Source organism: Panthera onca, chromosome A3 (genome assembly GCF_046562875.1).
Source record: "Panthera onca isolate mPanOnc1 chromosome A3, mPanOnc1 haplotype 2, whole genome shotgun sequence".
In the NCBI taxonomy this organism is placed as follows: Eukaryota; Metazoa; Chordata; class Mammalia; order Carnivora; family Felidae; genus Panthera; species Panthera onca.
Genome location: NC_138341.1, coordinates 115,977,133 through 115,991,022, shown reverse-complemented (window position 1 = coordinate 115,991,022; position 13,890 = coordinate 115,977,133). Strand labels below are relative to the sequence as shown.

At 41.8% G+C, this 13,890-nt stretch overlaps 1 protein-coding gene across 1 annotated transcript in view; it reads left to right on the top strand.

Moving 5' to 3' along the window:
* The first annotated feature begins 6,792 nt into the window (after nucleotides 1–6,792).
* NCOA6 (nuclear receptor coactivator 6) overlaps nucleotides 6,793–13,890 on the top strand; it is a 108,445-nt gene continuing 101,347 nt past the window's right edge. The window contains exon 1 of the mRNA XM_060616137.3: nucleotides 6,793–7,025. The gene's annotated coding sequence lies outside the window, so the exon portion shown is untranslated. The remainder of the gene's footprint in view (nucleotides 7,026–13,890) is intronic.

Sequence of the window (13,890 nt, the reverse complement as noted above, 5' to 3'; positions counted from 1 at the left end):
AATGGGCCTAGAGCCTACTTAAAAATAAACAAATAAATAAATGGTTTTTTTAAGTGAAAAAAACATACTACAAAGTTAACAGTAATCAAAACAGTGTGGTACTGACATGAGGCTGAACATAATTGGAATGGAATTGAAAATCTAGAAATAAACCTATATATCTATGATCAATTGATTCTTTTAATTTTTATTTTTTTGTTTTTGGAGAAAGAGAGAATGAGCAGGGAAGGGGACAGAGGGAAAGAGAGAGAGAATCTTAAATAGGGCCCATGCTCGGTGTAGAGCCTGATACGGGGCTTGAGCCCAAGACCCTGGGATATGACCTGAGCTGAAATCAAGAGTTGGATGCTCGGGGCGCCTGGGTGTCTCAGTCGGTTGAGCTTCCGACTTCGGCTCAGGTCATGATCTCACGGTCTGTGAGTTTGAGCCCCGCGTCGGGCTCTGTGCTGACAGCTCGGAGCCTGGAGCCTGCTTTGGATTCTGTGTCTCCCTCTCTCTCTGCCCCTGTCCTGCTCATGCTCTGTCTCTCTCTGTCTCAAAAATAAATAAAAACATTTTTAAAAATTAAAAAAAAAAATTGGATGCTCAACTGACTAAGCCACCCAGGTGGCCCTATGATCAACTGAATTTTTGACAAGTGTGCCAAGATCATTCAATGGACAAAGAATCTTTTCAACAAACAGTGCTAGTGCAATTGAATATCCACATGCAAAAGAATGAAATTTGACCTTTACCCCATGTCACATACAAATAGTAACTCACAATGGATCAAGACCTAAATATAAAAGCAAAAAACAGACAAGTCTTAGAAACATAGGAGTAAATCCTGATGACTTAGATTTGGCCATGATTCTTAGATATGACACCAAAAGCACAAGCAACAAAAGAAAAAAATAGATACATTGAAATGCATCAAAATTAAGAACTTTTGAGCATCAAAGGATAGTACCAAGAGAGTAAAAAGACAACCCCCAAAATGAGAGAAATATGTGCAATCATAGATCTGATAAAGGTCTAGTCCCCAGAATATATAAAGCACACTTCCAGTTCAACAACCCAAAGTGAAAAGTTGGGCAAAGAACTTGACCAGACATTTCTCTAAGGAAGATATTCAAATGGCCAATAAGTTCATGATAAGATGTTTAATATAAGTCACTAGGGAAATTCAGATCAAAACCACAATGAAATACCACTTCATGCTCACTAGGTTGGCTATAATTATAATATTTTTAAAATCATTTTTTAAAAAGGAAGTAAGTGTTGGTGAGGATATGGAGAAATTGGAACCTTCATATTTTACTAGTGAGAATGTAAAGGTGCAGCTGCTGTGGAAAACAGTGTGGCATTTCTTTAATAATTAGAATTACCATATGACCCAGCAATTCCACTCCCAGATATATGCCCCAAAGAATTGAAAACAGGTGTTCAAACAAAAATTTGTGCATGAATGTTCATAACAGCATTATTCACAAAAGGCAAAAGGTGAAAACAACCCAAATGTCCAGCAATGGATGAATAGGTAAGACAAATGTGGTATATTCATATGATGGAATATTATTCAGCCATAAAAAAGGAATGAAATCTGATACATGCTACAACATGAATGAACCTTGAAAACATGCTGAGTAAAAGAAGCCAAACACAAAAGGTCACATATTGTGACCAATATTTATATGAAATAGCCAGAATAGGCAAATCTATAGAGATGGAAGGCAAATTAGGGGTTGCTTAAGGATAGGGGAATGGGGCCTTGGGAAGAGGACAATATCTAAATGGTACAGATTTTCTTTCTGAGGTGATATAAATATTCTAAAAATTGTGGTGATGGTTGCACCTGTGACTATACTAAAAAGCATTGAATTGTATGCTTTAAATGAGCGAATTGTTTGGTATGTGAATTATATCTCAATAAAACGGTTTTTAAAAAACATGATTTGGCAATATACACTAGGGCTGAACGTGTAAATTCTATGACCCAGCAATCTTAGTCCTAGGTATATATCCAGCAGAAAATTGTACACATGTTCATCCAAAGATGTATAAGAATATTCAGAGTAGTACTTAAAAAAATTGACCTGAAGTAGAATTTCACCACCAGTAGAATGGATAAATTGTGATATACTCAAATAATAAAATGAAAGGGACAGCAATGAAAAGGACAAACCCCAACCATAGGCAATAATATAGATGAATCTCAAAAACATAAAATTGAACGTAAGAAACCAGACTCAAAAGAGTACACTCTATACGATTTCATTTATATAAAGTTTAACACCTGGCGTGCCTCATCTGTGGAATTAGGTGTTGGTATACTGTTTACACTCAGAGGCATGGGTAATGATTAGAAAGGGAGCTTTTGTGGAGCTGGTAATGTTCTACTTGTTGATTTAGGTGTTGGGTAGACAAGTGTTGTTCATTTTGTGAAAATGCATCAGGATTTACACTTACGACTTGTGTATTTTTATGTTTTTATGTTATACTTTAATAATTTCAGAATACTTTTAAAAATAGGTTTTTAAGTCCTAAGAATATTTCTCTCTTTTTGGTCACTTCTTGATACTCTTTGATTTTTTTCAATTGTGTAGTTATCACTCTATTTCCATTTTCAATGTTTTTTTCCTAATAGCAAGCCATTGCTTGCCCATATCAAGCCTTTATGCAAAGTAGAAGTGACTCCTCTTCAAGGGACCTTTATTTCTGGTTGTCTGGAATTGTTGAGCTGATTTTGTAGTAACAAGGCACTTTACTGCCATCTACTGGTAAATTATCACAATAAAGTTATGAATTACAGTGTTAACCAGTGACCAGCACCCACTTAGATGTGATGTCCTCTTGCAAGACACAACTTGCTCAACTGAATGTGGTAACGTTGTTTGGCACTGTTGTGATGAACCCCGCAGACAGTAGAATGTTGACATTCTCTAGATGGTTTTGTTCTTTTTATTCCTGTTCGATATTGTTCTTAAAGACATGGTTGAAGTATTCACTGTGAAAGCTTAAGCCACTTGGACTAAAATGTGAAAGCAAAAGTTCAATAAATGCTAATCAATCTGTTCATATCAAAGAACCATTGATTTGCTCTTGCTTTACCCAAGTCTGAATCCAGAACAATCCTGGATGTCATAGGATTGCTTTTCTTGCTCAAAGCATTCTGTGAAACAGTCTTGCATCCTCTCCAGAGGCCTCTGAATCTGGCACTTGTTGAAGCTGTCATAAGTCCTAGGTAGTCTTCGGAACATTTTATATCTACTAATTCATTTAATCATCGGCTCCTCATCTATAAGGTGCCCTTATTATCTGCATCTTACAGATGAGGCAACTGAAGTACAAAAAAGTTAATTTATATTACAAGTTGTCATATTACAAAAATACCTTCTTTGAGGAGCTTATGGTCTATTAGGGACACAAAACAAAATAAAAATGCCATGTAAGGCTTAAGAAACAAAGGAGAAAATACTTTGGACCCTGTTGGAAAAGACATTTTACTCCTTTTGGTCCCAGTTTCCTCATCTGTATAACAAGAAGGTTGAATTTTCCCAATGTCACATAGCTAATAAATGCCAGCTGATTTTGTAGTAACAAGTATTGGGTATTTTGGTTTCAGAGCCCAAACTTGTGATCACTGTGCTATACTTAGTGCCAGTTCATGGCCTGTTTCTGTCCCTTTGCTAATTACCTGTGGGCAACAAATACTTATGTTGCCCATGCTTGTATTTTCACCTGCAGGATAGGTAGGTGCCCAAGTGGGTCTCTGGATCCTACCTCCCTGAATACTTGCTAACCTCAGGAAAACTTAGAACCTTCAGTTTAAGGACATGGAAAACAAGGTAAAAATGAGGATAGTGGCTCAGATTCTGGAATGTTTTTTTTTTTTTTTTTTTGATTGTGGTAAAATACATAACGATTTTCACCATTTTAATTATTTTTAAGTGTACAGCTCTGTGGCATTAGGTACATTCATTGTTGTGCAACCATCACCATCATCCATCTCCAGAACTCTTTCATCTTCCCCAACTGAAACTCTGTACCCATTAAACAGTAACTCTCCATTTCCCTTTTCTGCTAGCCCTGGGCAATTCTACTTTCTTTCTTAATTTTTTAAGTTTGTTTGTTTGTTTGTTTTTTAATTTGAGAGAGGGAGACAGAGACAGAGACAGACAGAGCATGCAAACAGGGGAGGGGCAGAGAGAGGGAATCCCAAGCAGGCTCCACACTGAGTGCATGGACCCCATATAGGGCTTGAACCCACAAACCTCAAGATCATGACCTGAGCCCAAATCAAGAGTCAGACACTTAATCAACTGAGCCACCCAGGCATCTCTGCACATTTTTAAATTGGATTTTTGTTGATGTTGAGTTTCTAGAATCTTTCAGAACTTTCTTACCTCTAGAAATTGTTCTAAGACTTGGAGGTTTGTGGATGATGTCATCTCAGCCTCTGGGCTGGCTTCTGGTGGGAACTTTTACTAGTTTCTTTCAGATTAATTCATTAATCAAGTAATTAATGAATTGTATCATTATACAAGGAGTCACTCTTTGGCTGTGTCAGATTTCTAGGCTAACATAAAAGAATATATGCATATATGTTTGTATGAAGTTTAAGAACTGTCAAAGTGGCTCTAAGTTGCTAGATGTCAAAATAGTGGTGTCTCTGGAAGAGCAAGTATTGACTGGGAGGGGACATAGAGGAGGAGACAAAAGGGAACTTTCTGGGTTGATAGTTCTGTAACTTGATCTGGGTGGTGGTAACATGAGAACACAGGTAAACATTTATTATACTTAAGATGTTTGCATTTTGCTGTATGTAAATTATACCTCACTTTGTAAAAGTTAGAAGAAAAAGCTTTAAAAAAAATTTTTCCCCAGGATCTTATAAGACCTTCTGCTGTTAATTTCATAGGCTCAATGACCTGAGGTGCCTCCTTGTGGCCATCTGTGGTTCTCTTTATTTTTCTTTGTCCTCTTGGTCCCCACACCTAGCGCTGTATTCAGGATTCACAAACACAACAGATATTTATTAAGCACCTCCTCTGTGCCTAGCACTGTGCTATATGCTAAGGTAAACAAGATGGATAAAGTCCCCTCCTTATGGAGTCTACAGTCTAGTGGTGAAGACAAGGAATATATAACCTAGTGCATCCTTATTGAGGACAAATAAGAGAATCTGTCTGGGGAGTGGTCAGGGAAGGAGTCCTTGAGGTTGTGATGTTTGAGCTGGGAGCTGAAGAGTCATGAATTACCTAAGCAACCAGAGCATTTCAGGCAGAGGGATCAGCATGTTCAAGGGTCCTGAGTAGGAAGGAAATACAATGTATGAAGAAGATCACTGTAATTACAGCCCAGAGAGAGAATAAGAAGGCCCTAAGATAAGTCTGGAGATGGGGCAAAGGCAGGCGACAGTGAAGACACCTATTTGGCCTTTAGCTTAACAGCAATGTGGGCCATCAAATAGTTTTGTTTTTTAATTTCTTTTTTTTTAATTTTTTTTAACGTTTATTTATTTTTGAGACAGAGAGAGACAGAGCATGAACGGGGGAGGGGCAGAGAGAGGGGGAGACACAGAATCCGAAGCAGGCTCCAGGCTCTGAGCCATCAGCCCAGAGCCTGACGCGGGGCTCGAACTCACGGACCGTGAGATCGTGACCTGAGCTGAAGTCGGAGGCTTAACCGACTGAGCCACCCAGGCGCCCCTGTTTTTTAATTTCTTAAAAAAATATTTATTTTTGAGAGAGAGAGAGAGCACAAGCAGGTTAAGGTCAGAGAGAGAGGGGGACAGAGGATCCAAAGCAGGCTCTGCACCGACAGCAGTGAGCCAGATGCAGGGCTTGAACCCACAAACCATGAGATCATGACCCAAGCTGAAGTGAGACACTCAACCCACTGAGCCACCCAAGTGCCCCTCAAATAGTTTTAAATAGGGGAGAGACATGATAAAATTTGACTTAGAAACATTACTCTGACAGGAGAGTGGTTCATTGAAGGTGAACCAGGGAGGATGTGAAAAGGCCTTAGGTGACTACTGCACCAATCCAAGCATACAGTGTGTGCTCAATGGAATGAAAGTACTCCTGACTCCTATTCTTAGATGAAACCAGTATGTCTGACCAATATGCAATCAATTTACAATCCACTGGATCATCTTCTATCTTCTGTGATGCTCATGACAGACTCCTTAACTCCCATTTTACAGATGAGGAAGTTGAGGTTACAGGCAAAGAAAGTTACATAACTATCAAGTGTGAAAAACAGATCTGAATCCAGGCCTTTATGATAGACATCAAGTCCAGTGCTGGGAGGCCTCTCTACATTTGGGGAGAGGGGAGGAGCCACATTCCCTTGCACCTAATGAGCTTGCAAGGATGGTGGTGATGGGAAAAAAGTAGAGAGGGGCTTACAGGCAAATTAATAATTAAGGCTAAAGATTATCTTTATCACCGTTAGTGTTATTAAACACTATGTGTCAGGCACTGTGCCAAGTGCTTTTCATGTCTTCTCTCATTTCCTCTTTGCAAGCACTATTATTATCCCCATATTTCAGATATGTAAACTGAGGCTTGGAAAGTTGACTTGCCAAAGGGCACTAGGGCCAGAGGGCTCCTATAGGGCTGTACACTGACTCCAAAGTGGAGGCAAAAGCCACTGACGATATAACAGCGCCAGGAGACAGAGAATCACCCAACCCATGCACTAAGCTCTGCACCCAAGTGAGCGAGCGCGCGCTCCGCCTCGCGCTCTCGGGGACGTTTGGCCACGTGATCAGGGCCCGCCCCCGCCCGCCCCGCCCCCTCCCGCTCTCCCACCCTCTCTCCCTCCCTCCCCCTCCCTCCCCGGCCCGGTCCGGCCCATCCCCCTCCCCGCCGGCTCCCTGAGGCCCTTGCCGGGTCGGGCTGCGGGCGGCCGGGCGCCGACGGCCGGACAGACGGACGCACGCGAGGACGGACGGACGGACAGACGGAGGGCGGCGGGCACGCACGGCCCGGGCCGGTGCTCCGAGGCCCGCCCGGGAGGGCTGGGGCCGCGCTCAGGTGAGGTGACGGCGACGCGGGCCCGTAAGGGGTGGGCCCGCCGGGCGTCTGGGGTCCCGGCCCCGCTGGCTCCACGGGAAGGAGGCGCCGCCCGGGCCCGGCGCGGGAAAATGGCGCCGGCCGGCAGTGGAAGACGGCTCCTGTGCGGGCCCGGCCCGGAGCCGCCCCGCCCGCGGCGCTCGTGTCCCCGTCGCCATGTTGGGGAGCGGGCCCCGGGCCTGCGGGCGGGGGTGTTGGAGGGAGCGGGGGCCGGCCGGGGTTGGGGAGGGTGCGAGACGCGGGGTCTGGGGCGCTGAGGGAGTGCAGGGCCGGCCGGGGTCTGCACAGGGTGGCGCTCCAGGCCCGAGGAACTGGCGGGAGCCGAACGTGGGGTCGTGGCCGGGGTCGAGGAGAAGAGACACGGAGTCCAAACGGAACTGGATCGGGGTCTGTGGGGCTGGAGGCCAGGACTGGAGTTGGGTTAGGCTATTCGTGTTCCGGACCCCAGGACCGGTAGGACCCAGAGGGGCGTGGGGTCCGAGCTCAGGCTGTCAGAGCAGGGACAGTTCTTTGTGGAGGGCGGGGGTGGAGTGTTGATTAGGAATATTAGAAATGGGGGCCCTTTGGAGGCCGGTGCGACTATCAGACTTGGACAGTTCTCAGAGTCGCGGGTGCGAATTGCAAGTCCCGTATGACTCCCAAGAGACTGAGGACATATGTTCTCCTAGCATATTCTACTCCCAGTTGGGGACAGCAACAGAAAATAGGAAGACTTTTATGAGGAAGAGGGAAAAGAGAGACTGAGGTTTGGGTGCAGGAGTTGGTCAGCAAATGGGGTGCCCAGCGTGGAGCTGGTTGGCAAGAAGAAAGAGCCTCCATCAACTTAATGGAGTTTGTGTCTTTAAAAGGAGGGACCAGTCTGTTTGTGGGTGGTGACCCAAGGTGTCTTCCCAGGAAGAGGACAGCCCACTGTTTTAAGAGCAGGGTCACCTGGGGAGGTCATCAGAAAGGCCTTGAGGCCAGTAAGAATGGTGAAGAAAAATCAGTTTGTAGAAACTACAAGGGTCTTAGAGATCATGTAACAATTTCGGGTCATGTAATGATTTTAGCTGAGACCTAGAAAGGTAAAGTTGACTCCTCCAGATCTTACAGGTTCCTGGAAGACGAGGTCTGCTGCCTCCTTATTCAACAGACTGGCTTAAAGGAATTTGTTAGCTGTGAGAAAAGTGTTAAGGCAAGCTCAGCAGCATGTATCGAAGAACTGTTAATGGGTTTTGTTTTGATAGTTTGTCAGTACAAAGACTGAAAGGGGATACAAAGAAGGATAGGTAACCAGCTATTTGATAATTTCTAGCCCACCTCCATTTGTGCAAAGAAGTTATCTTCAGGACCCTTTTGACTTTGAACTTGGAGTTTTAAGAGATGCTCCTTCTGTTCTAGGTGTTTATTATGTAGGAAAGGGACATAGAAAGCCTAAAAAGATAACAGTGAACAATCATGTACACCCAAGATCTGTATCATGATCAAACTTCAATTAAAGTTTGATCAAGATAGAGAGGAATTCAAAGTTCATATGGGTTATGGAATAGTTCTGTCATGCAAATTTCATGCACATCTATCATGAGATAGTAGACCCAGGGCTCCCATAAAATCAAAAAGGTTATGAAGATGTTTATAGTAGTAAGATTTTCTATGTTCAATGAGTATACACAATACATACATACAGTATCAAGATTAATTTATTCTGAGTCTTTCTAATGCATGAAGACCTAACTAGTGGGCATCTAGGGAAGCTGCTCAGAATAATAATAACCCCTCCCAAAATAATAGTTTTAATTGCATTAAACAAAATACACTGGATTATAGAGAAAGCCATTGTATTGAAATACCAAAATATACAAATTATAAAATAGTATGGATATACTTTATCAATACATTAAGAAATCAGATCTAGTGACAGGTCTGATAATTACAAATTTTAAACACGATGAGCATAAATAATACTTTAAGATATCAGCAACAATTGTAATATGATGTAAAGGTATCTGTGATAACTGACAGAGTGACAGATACTGCTAATACTAGAGTAGTGTGTTGCCTACAATTCATTTTTGAAGAAAATTGTAACTTTCAATTAGAAGTTAGTGAAAATAAGGAAGTAGTTTTTCTTTTTCTCCCTATCCAAGTTCACAGACCCCTCTGAATTCTACCTGTGAATCCCATCTATGAACCCCAGGTTAAGAAACCCTTCCGCTACCACCAAGCATGTCTTCCATTCAGCAGACAATTACTGTGCACTAAGACACGTCAAGCGTTATTATGCCAGGCTCTGAGGATTGAAAGGTCTTTAAAGCAGGATCTTTTCATTTCAGATATTCAGTCTCGTGAGAGAAATGAATGTACCAACAATGCTATTTCAGGATGGTGAATGCCAAAGGAATATCAAAAGTTGTAAAAACACAAGAGGTGGGCACATTTCGGTTCTAAGAATCAGGGAAGGTTTTGTGAAGGGAGATACTTGAGATGTGTCCTGAAAGGTGGAGGAGTTTGCCAGATGGAGAGTTGGAGAGAAGAGCTTTCTATGTAAGGCATGCACTTTCAGGGAATACAATTGAATGTGGCTGAAGCACAGTATGTGTGTGGATCAAGTGGTTAAAGATGAGATGGAAATGTTGTTTGGTTGTCCTGCTTGTAAAGGACTTTATTAAAGGACTGAATCTTTAGCTGATAGGGAGGCATTCAACATTTCCAAGGAGGAGAATGTATGATTAGGATTAATTTTTAGGAGATAAGTGGATGAAGAGTGGACTGGAGAGCAGGGAAGAAGTAATGAGGGCCTAGTTAAGGCAGAGGCAGTCAGCTTTGAGCAAAGTTAGAATTTTTAGGTGTTGATAATATTGCACATGGTAAGAGAGAAGGAATATTTTAGATTGGGATGGTGGCTGTCAAGTTAAAAAAGGGATGAAAGGAAAATGAAGTGAGAATTGTCACAGGTAATAAGGGAGATGATTTTTGGGGATAGAATAACAGACTTCTGGAAACCATTGCAAAGCTGGCAAGTGTGGTACAGTTTTTGTTTAAAGAAATCAAAGGTAAGTGTCAGCAGACATAAGAAGCAGGGAAAGTATTCCTAGAGTGTAGGAAAACCACAACTGTCTACATCAGGGGTCACCAAACTATGGTCAGTGTCAAATCTGGTAGAGTTACTCATTTACATATTGTCTTTGGCTGCTTTCACTCTACCAAAGGCAGAGTTGAGTAGTTTTACAGAGAATATATAGTTTTCAAAGCTGAAAATATTTATTGTCTGTCTCTTTACCAAAGATGCTTGCCAATCTCTGATCAGTGTCTGAAGATTGGATGTTCAACTTCTGTTTTGTCATTTCTAGTTCTTATATAATGGAGAATAACCATTTTGACTTTGTCCTTCCGGCTGGCTCACCCATGCTCTGTATATCTGCAGTGTGACATAGACCCCTGAATATTTTATATCAGTCAGTGATCCCAAGGTCTGTTCGGGGGTCTGCTGTGCGGCAAATGTGGTAGTAACAGGTTTTCACAACTCAGACCATGCTTGTTTTGGCATATTCTCATTGGGTTGTCTTTTTAGAAAGATTTCTTTATATTTTCTGATTAGTAATCCTTTGTTGGTTACATGTATCATAGAGATCATTTCCCAGTTGCTCATTTTTTAAAAAATTTTTTTAATGTTTGTTGAGAGAGAGAGTGTGAGCAGGGGAGAGGCAGAGAGAGAGAGAGAGAGAGAGAGAGAGAGAATGTGAAACAGGTTCTAGGCTCTGAGCTGTCAGCACAGAGCCCAACATGGGGCTCAAACAGCGAGATCATGACCTGAGCTGAAGTCAGATGCTTAACCGACTGAGCCACTCAGATGCCCCATAAATCTTTCTCTCTTTTGTTAAAAGAGGTTCTGAATTTTAATAAAGTCAAATTTATCAATCTTCCTGCAAGATTTTGAAATTATTCTTTATATTATCTTCTTGAATCTTCACTGTTTTTCCTTTGATGTTTAGATCTCTAATCTATCTGGAATTGACTCTTGTGTGTGATGTGAGGTAGGGTCCAGTTTCATTTTTTTTTTCCTATGTATAACCAATTATCCCAGCATCAATTAAAAAAAAAAAAAACCAGTGTTTTTAATGTTTTAATTTATTTTTGAGACAAAGAGAGCACGAGTGGGAGAGGGGTCTAGAGAGCCAGAGACACAGAATTCCAAGCAGGCTCCAGGCTCTGAGCTGTCACCACAGAGCCCAATGACGCAGGGCTCGAACTTATGAGCTGTGAGGTCATGACCTGAGCCAAAGTTGGACACTTAACCAACTGAGCCACCCAGGCGGTCCCAGCACCATATTTAAAAAAAAATTTTTTTAATGTTTGTTTATTTTGAGAGAGAGAGAGACACGGAGTGTGAGTGAGAAGGGGCAGACACAGAATCCAGAGTAGGCTCTAGGCTCTGAACTGTCAGCACAGAGCCCAACATGGGGCTGAAACTCACGAACTGTGAAATCATGGTGTGAGCCAAAGTCAGATGCTTTACTGACTGAGGTGTCCCCCACCTCACCATTTGTTGAAGAGCACTTTGTTTTCAAATTGTGTGCTCTTTTGGTGGAGTCTGTCTGAGGTCCTAATTCCAACTGTGCTGCTTGCTAATTGTGTGACGTTGGACAAGTTGGGTAACCTCTTTGTGCCTCCCTTTCCTCAGCTTTTATTTATTTATTTATTTATTTGTTTGTTTGTTTATTTATTTATTTAGCCCAACGTGGGTCTTGAACTCATCACTGCAAGATCCGAGTCTCATGCTGTACCTACTGAGCCAGCCAGACACCCGACGTTTTCTCAGCTTTTAAAATAAGGACAATAGGGGCACCTGGGTGGCTCAGTTGGTTAAGTGGCCGACTTCAGCTCAGGTCATGATCTCACGGTTCATGAGTTTGAGCCTTGCATTGGGCTCTGTGCTGACAGCTCGGAGCCTGGAGCCTGCTTTGGATTCTGTGTCTCCCTCTCTCTCTGTTCCTCCCCCGCTCGCACTCTGTCTCTCTCTCTCAAAAATAAATAAAGATTTAAAAAAATGTTTAAAAAAATAAGTAAAATAAAATAAAATAAGGATAATAGTATTTATCTCATAGAATTGTGAAGATTAAGTGAGTTAGTTCATGTAACGTGTGGAACAGTATGGCACCTAGAAAATGCTCAATAATGTTAGCTGTTACTTAGCATTCTTGTTCATTTCTGATGTCTAGCACCTGGTACAGAGTAGGGGTTTAATGTACTCAACTGAGTTGTCTGTCTTAACTTGGTTTTCAGGTCAAGACAGAATGGTTGAGAGGTAGGCTGAATCTCAACAGGAAATGCTTCCAGTTGCTGCTTAGTTTTAGCTGCTGCCTCAGACTATCTGCTGGGAAGGAACTCCTCTTAGCCCATCACTTCTTTTGCAGAGAACTTCTGTAACAGAGGATGCAAACCAGCAGCCTGTGGTTGGATTTGACCTGCAGACAGACATGTTTTGTTTGGCTAAAATTTACACAGATTTCTGACTTTGTGACTTTTCTTGAAATTTTGGAAGATCTGTTAACACAAACTCCTATTCTCTCATAGCAACACAGTGAAAGCTAAAGCTTTTAGGTGTGATGTGTGTTTCCTTGTGCTCTGTGGTCCTCACTGCTTTCTTGCTTTGCTCATTTACTTTTATTGCCCTGTAGGCATTCTGGTTCTTACTTCACTGAGGTTTTAAATATTCTCTCTCTTAAACCAATAAATGATATGTTGGGATGAGGGTTGGGATGGCCAGAAATTGACAGATGAGTTTGTGGGCAGGTAAAAACCAAAGTCTGTTTATAAGGATGAGTCATTTTTGATCAAAATGAATAAAATGATAAGTGAAATTAAAAGATGAGGTGAAATTAATTTCAAATTGCTGAATCCTTAGGTATCTATTGTGCACTGGGTATAGAAATTACCACATTTGTGGTAGCAAAAAAACTAGCTGGCCAGCTTTATGAAACATTGCAGAAGAGATCTTTTTAATTGTGATGTGGAGCTGTTTTCCAAGAGAGTGGTTGGATGAAAGAGAGGAAAAACAGGAATTCATTCACTTGCCAAACATTTATTGAGCCCTACCCTGTATATTAGGCTAGAACTCTGCAAGATACAAAGATAATTCTAGTCAGAGTTTAAATGTCCTGTGGAGTATAGGTAATGTGTTACGAAGCTGGGATATCAAAGAATGGTACCTGAAAGAGGTAGCGTTTGAGTGGAGCTGCCAAGAATGTAAGGATCTTTTTGGGTTTTTTTTAATTTTTTATTTTCAATGTTTGTTTATTTTTGAGAGAGAGAGTATGCGCGTGCACAAGCAGAGGAGGGGCAGGGAAAGACCGAGACAGAGAATCTGAAGCAGGCTCCTTGCTGTGAGTGCAAAGCCTGACATGGGGCTGAAACCCATAAACTGAACCATGAGATTGTGACCTGAGCCGAAGTCTGGCACTCAACCAACTGAGCCACCCAGGTGCCCCAAGAATGGTTAGGATCCTAATACTTGGAGACGAGACCGATTTTCCAGGCTGAATGAAAGCATGAGTGTGGAGATGTGTGTTTAGGAGTTAGTAAAGAGTCCAGTTTGGCTGGAGAACAGGATCGTTACAGGGCTGTTGTTGGAGTTCAGTCTGGAAGTGGAGATTGAACAACAATAGCAATAATAATAGCAGTAGTAGGTCACATTTTTTGCTTGCATACTGTTTGCCAGATAACTTGCCAAGCATTCAATAAGTAGTATTTCTTTTAATCCTCACAACAACTCTGTGAGATAGGCATTATTTTTTATGGCTTTTTAAAAATAAACTGAGGAAAAGAACTAACAATTGATGGAGAAAGA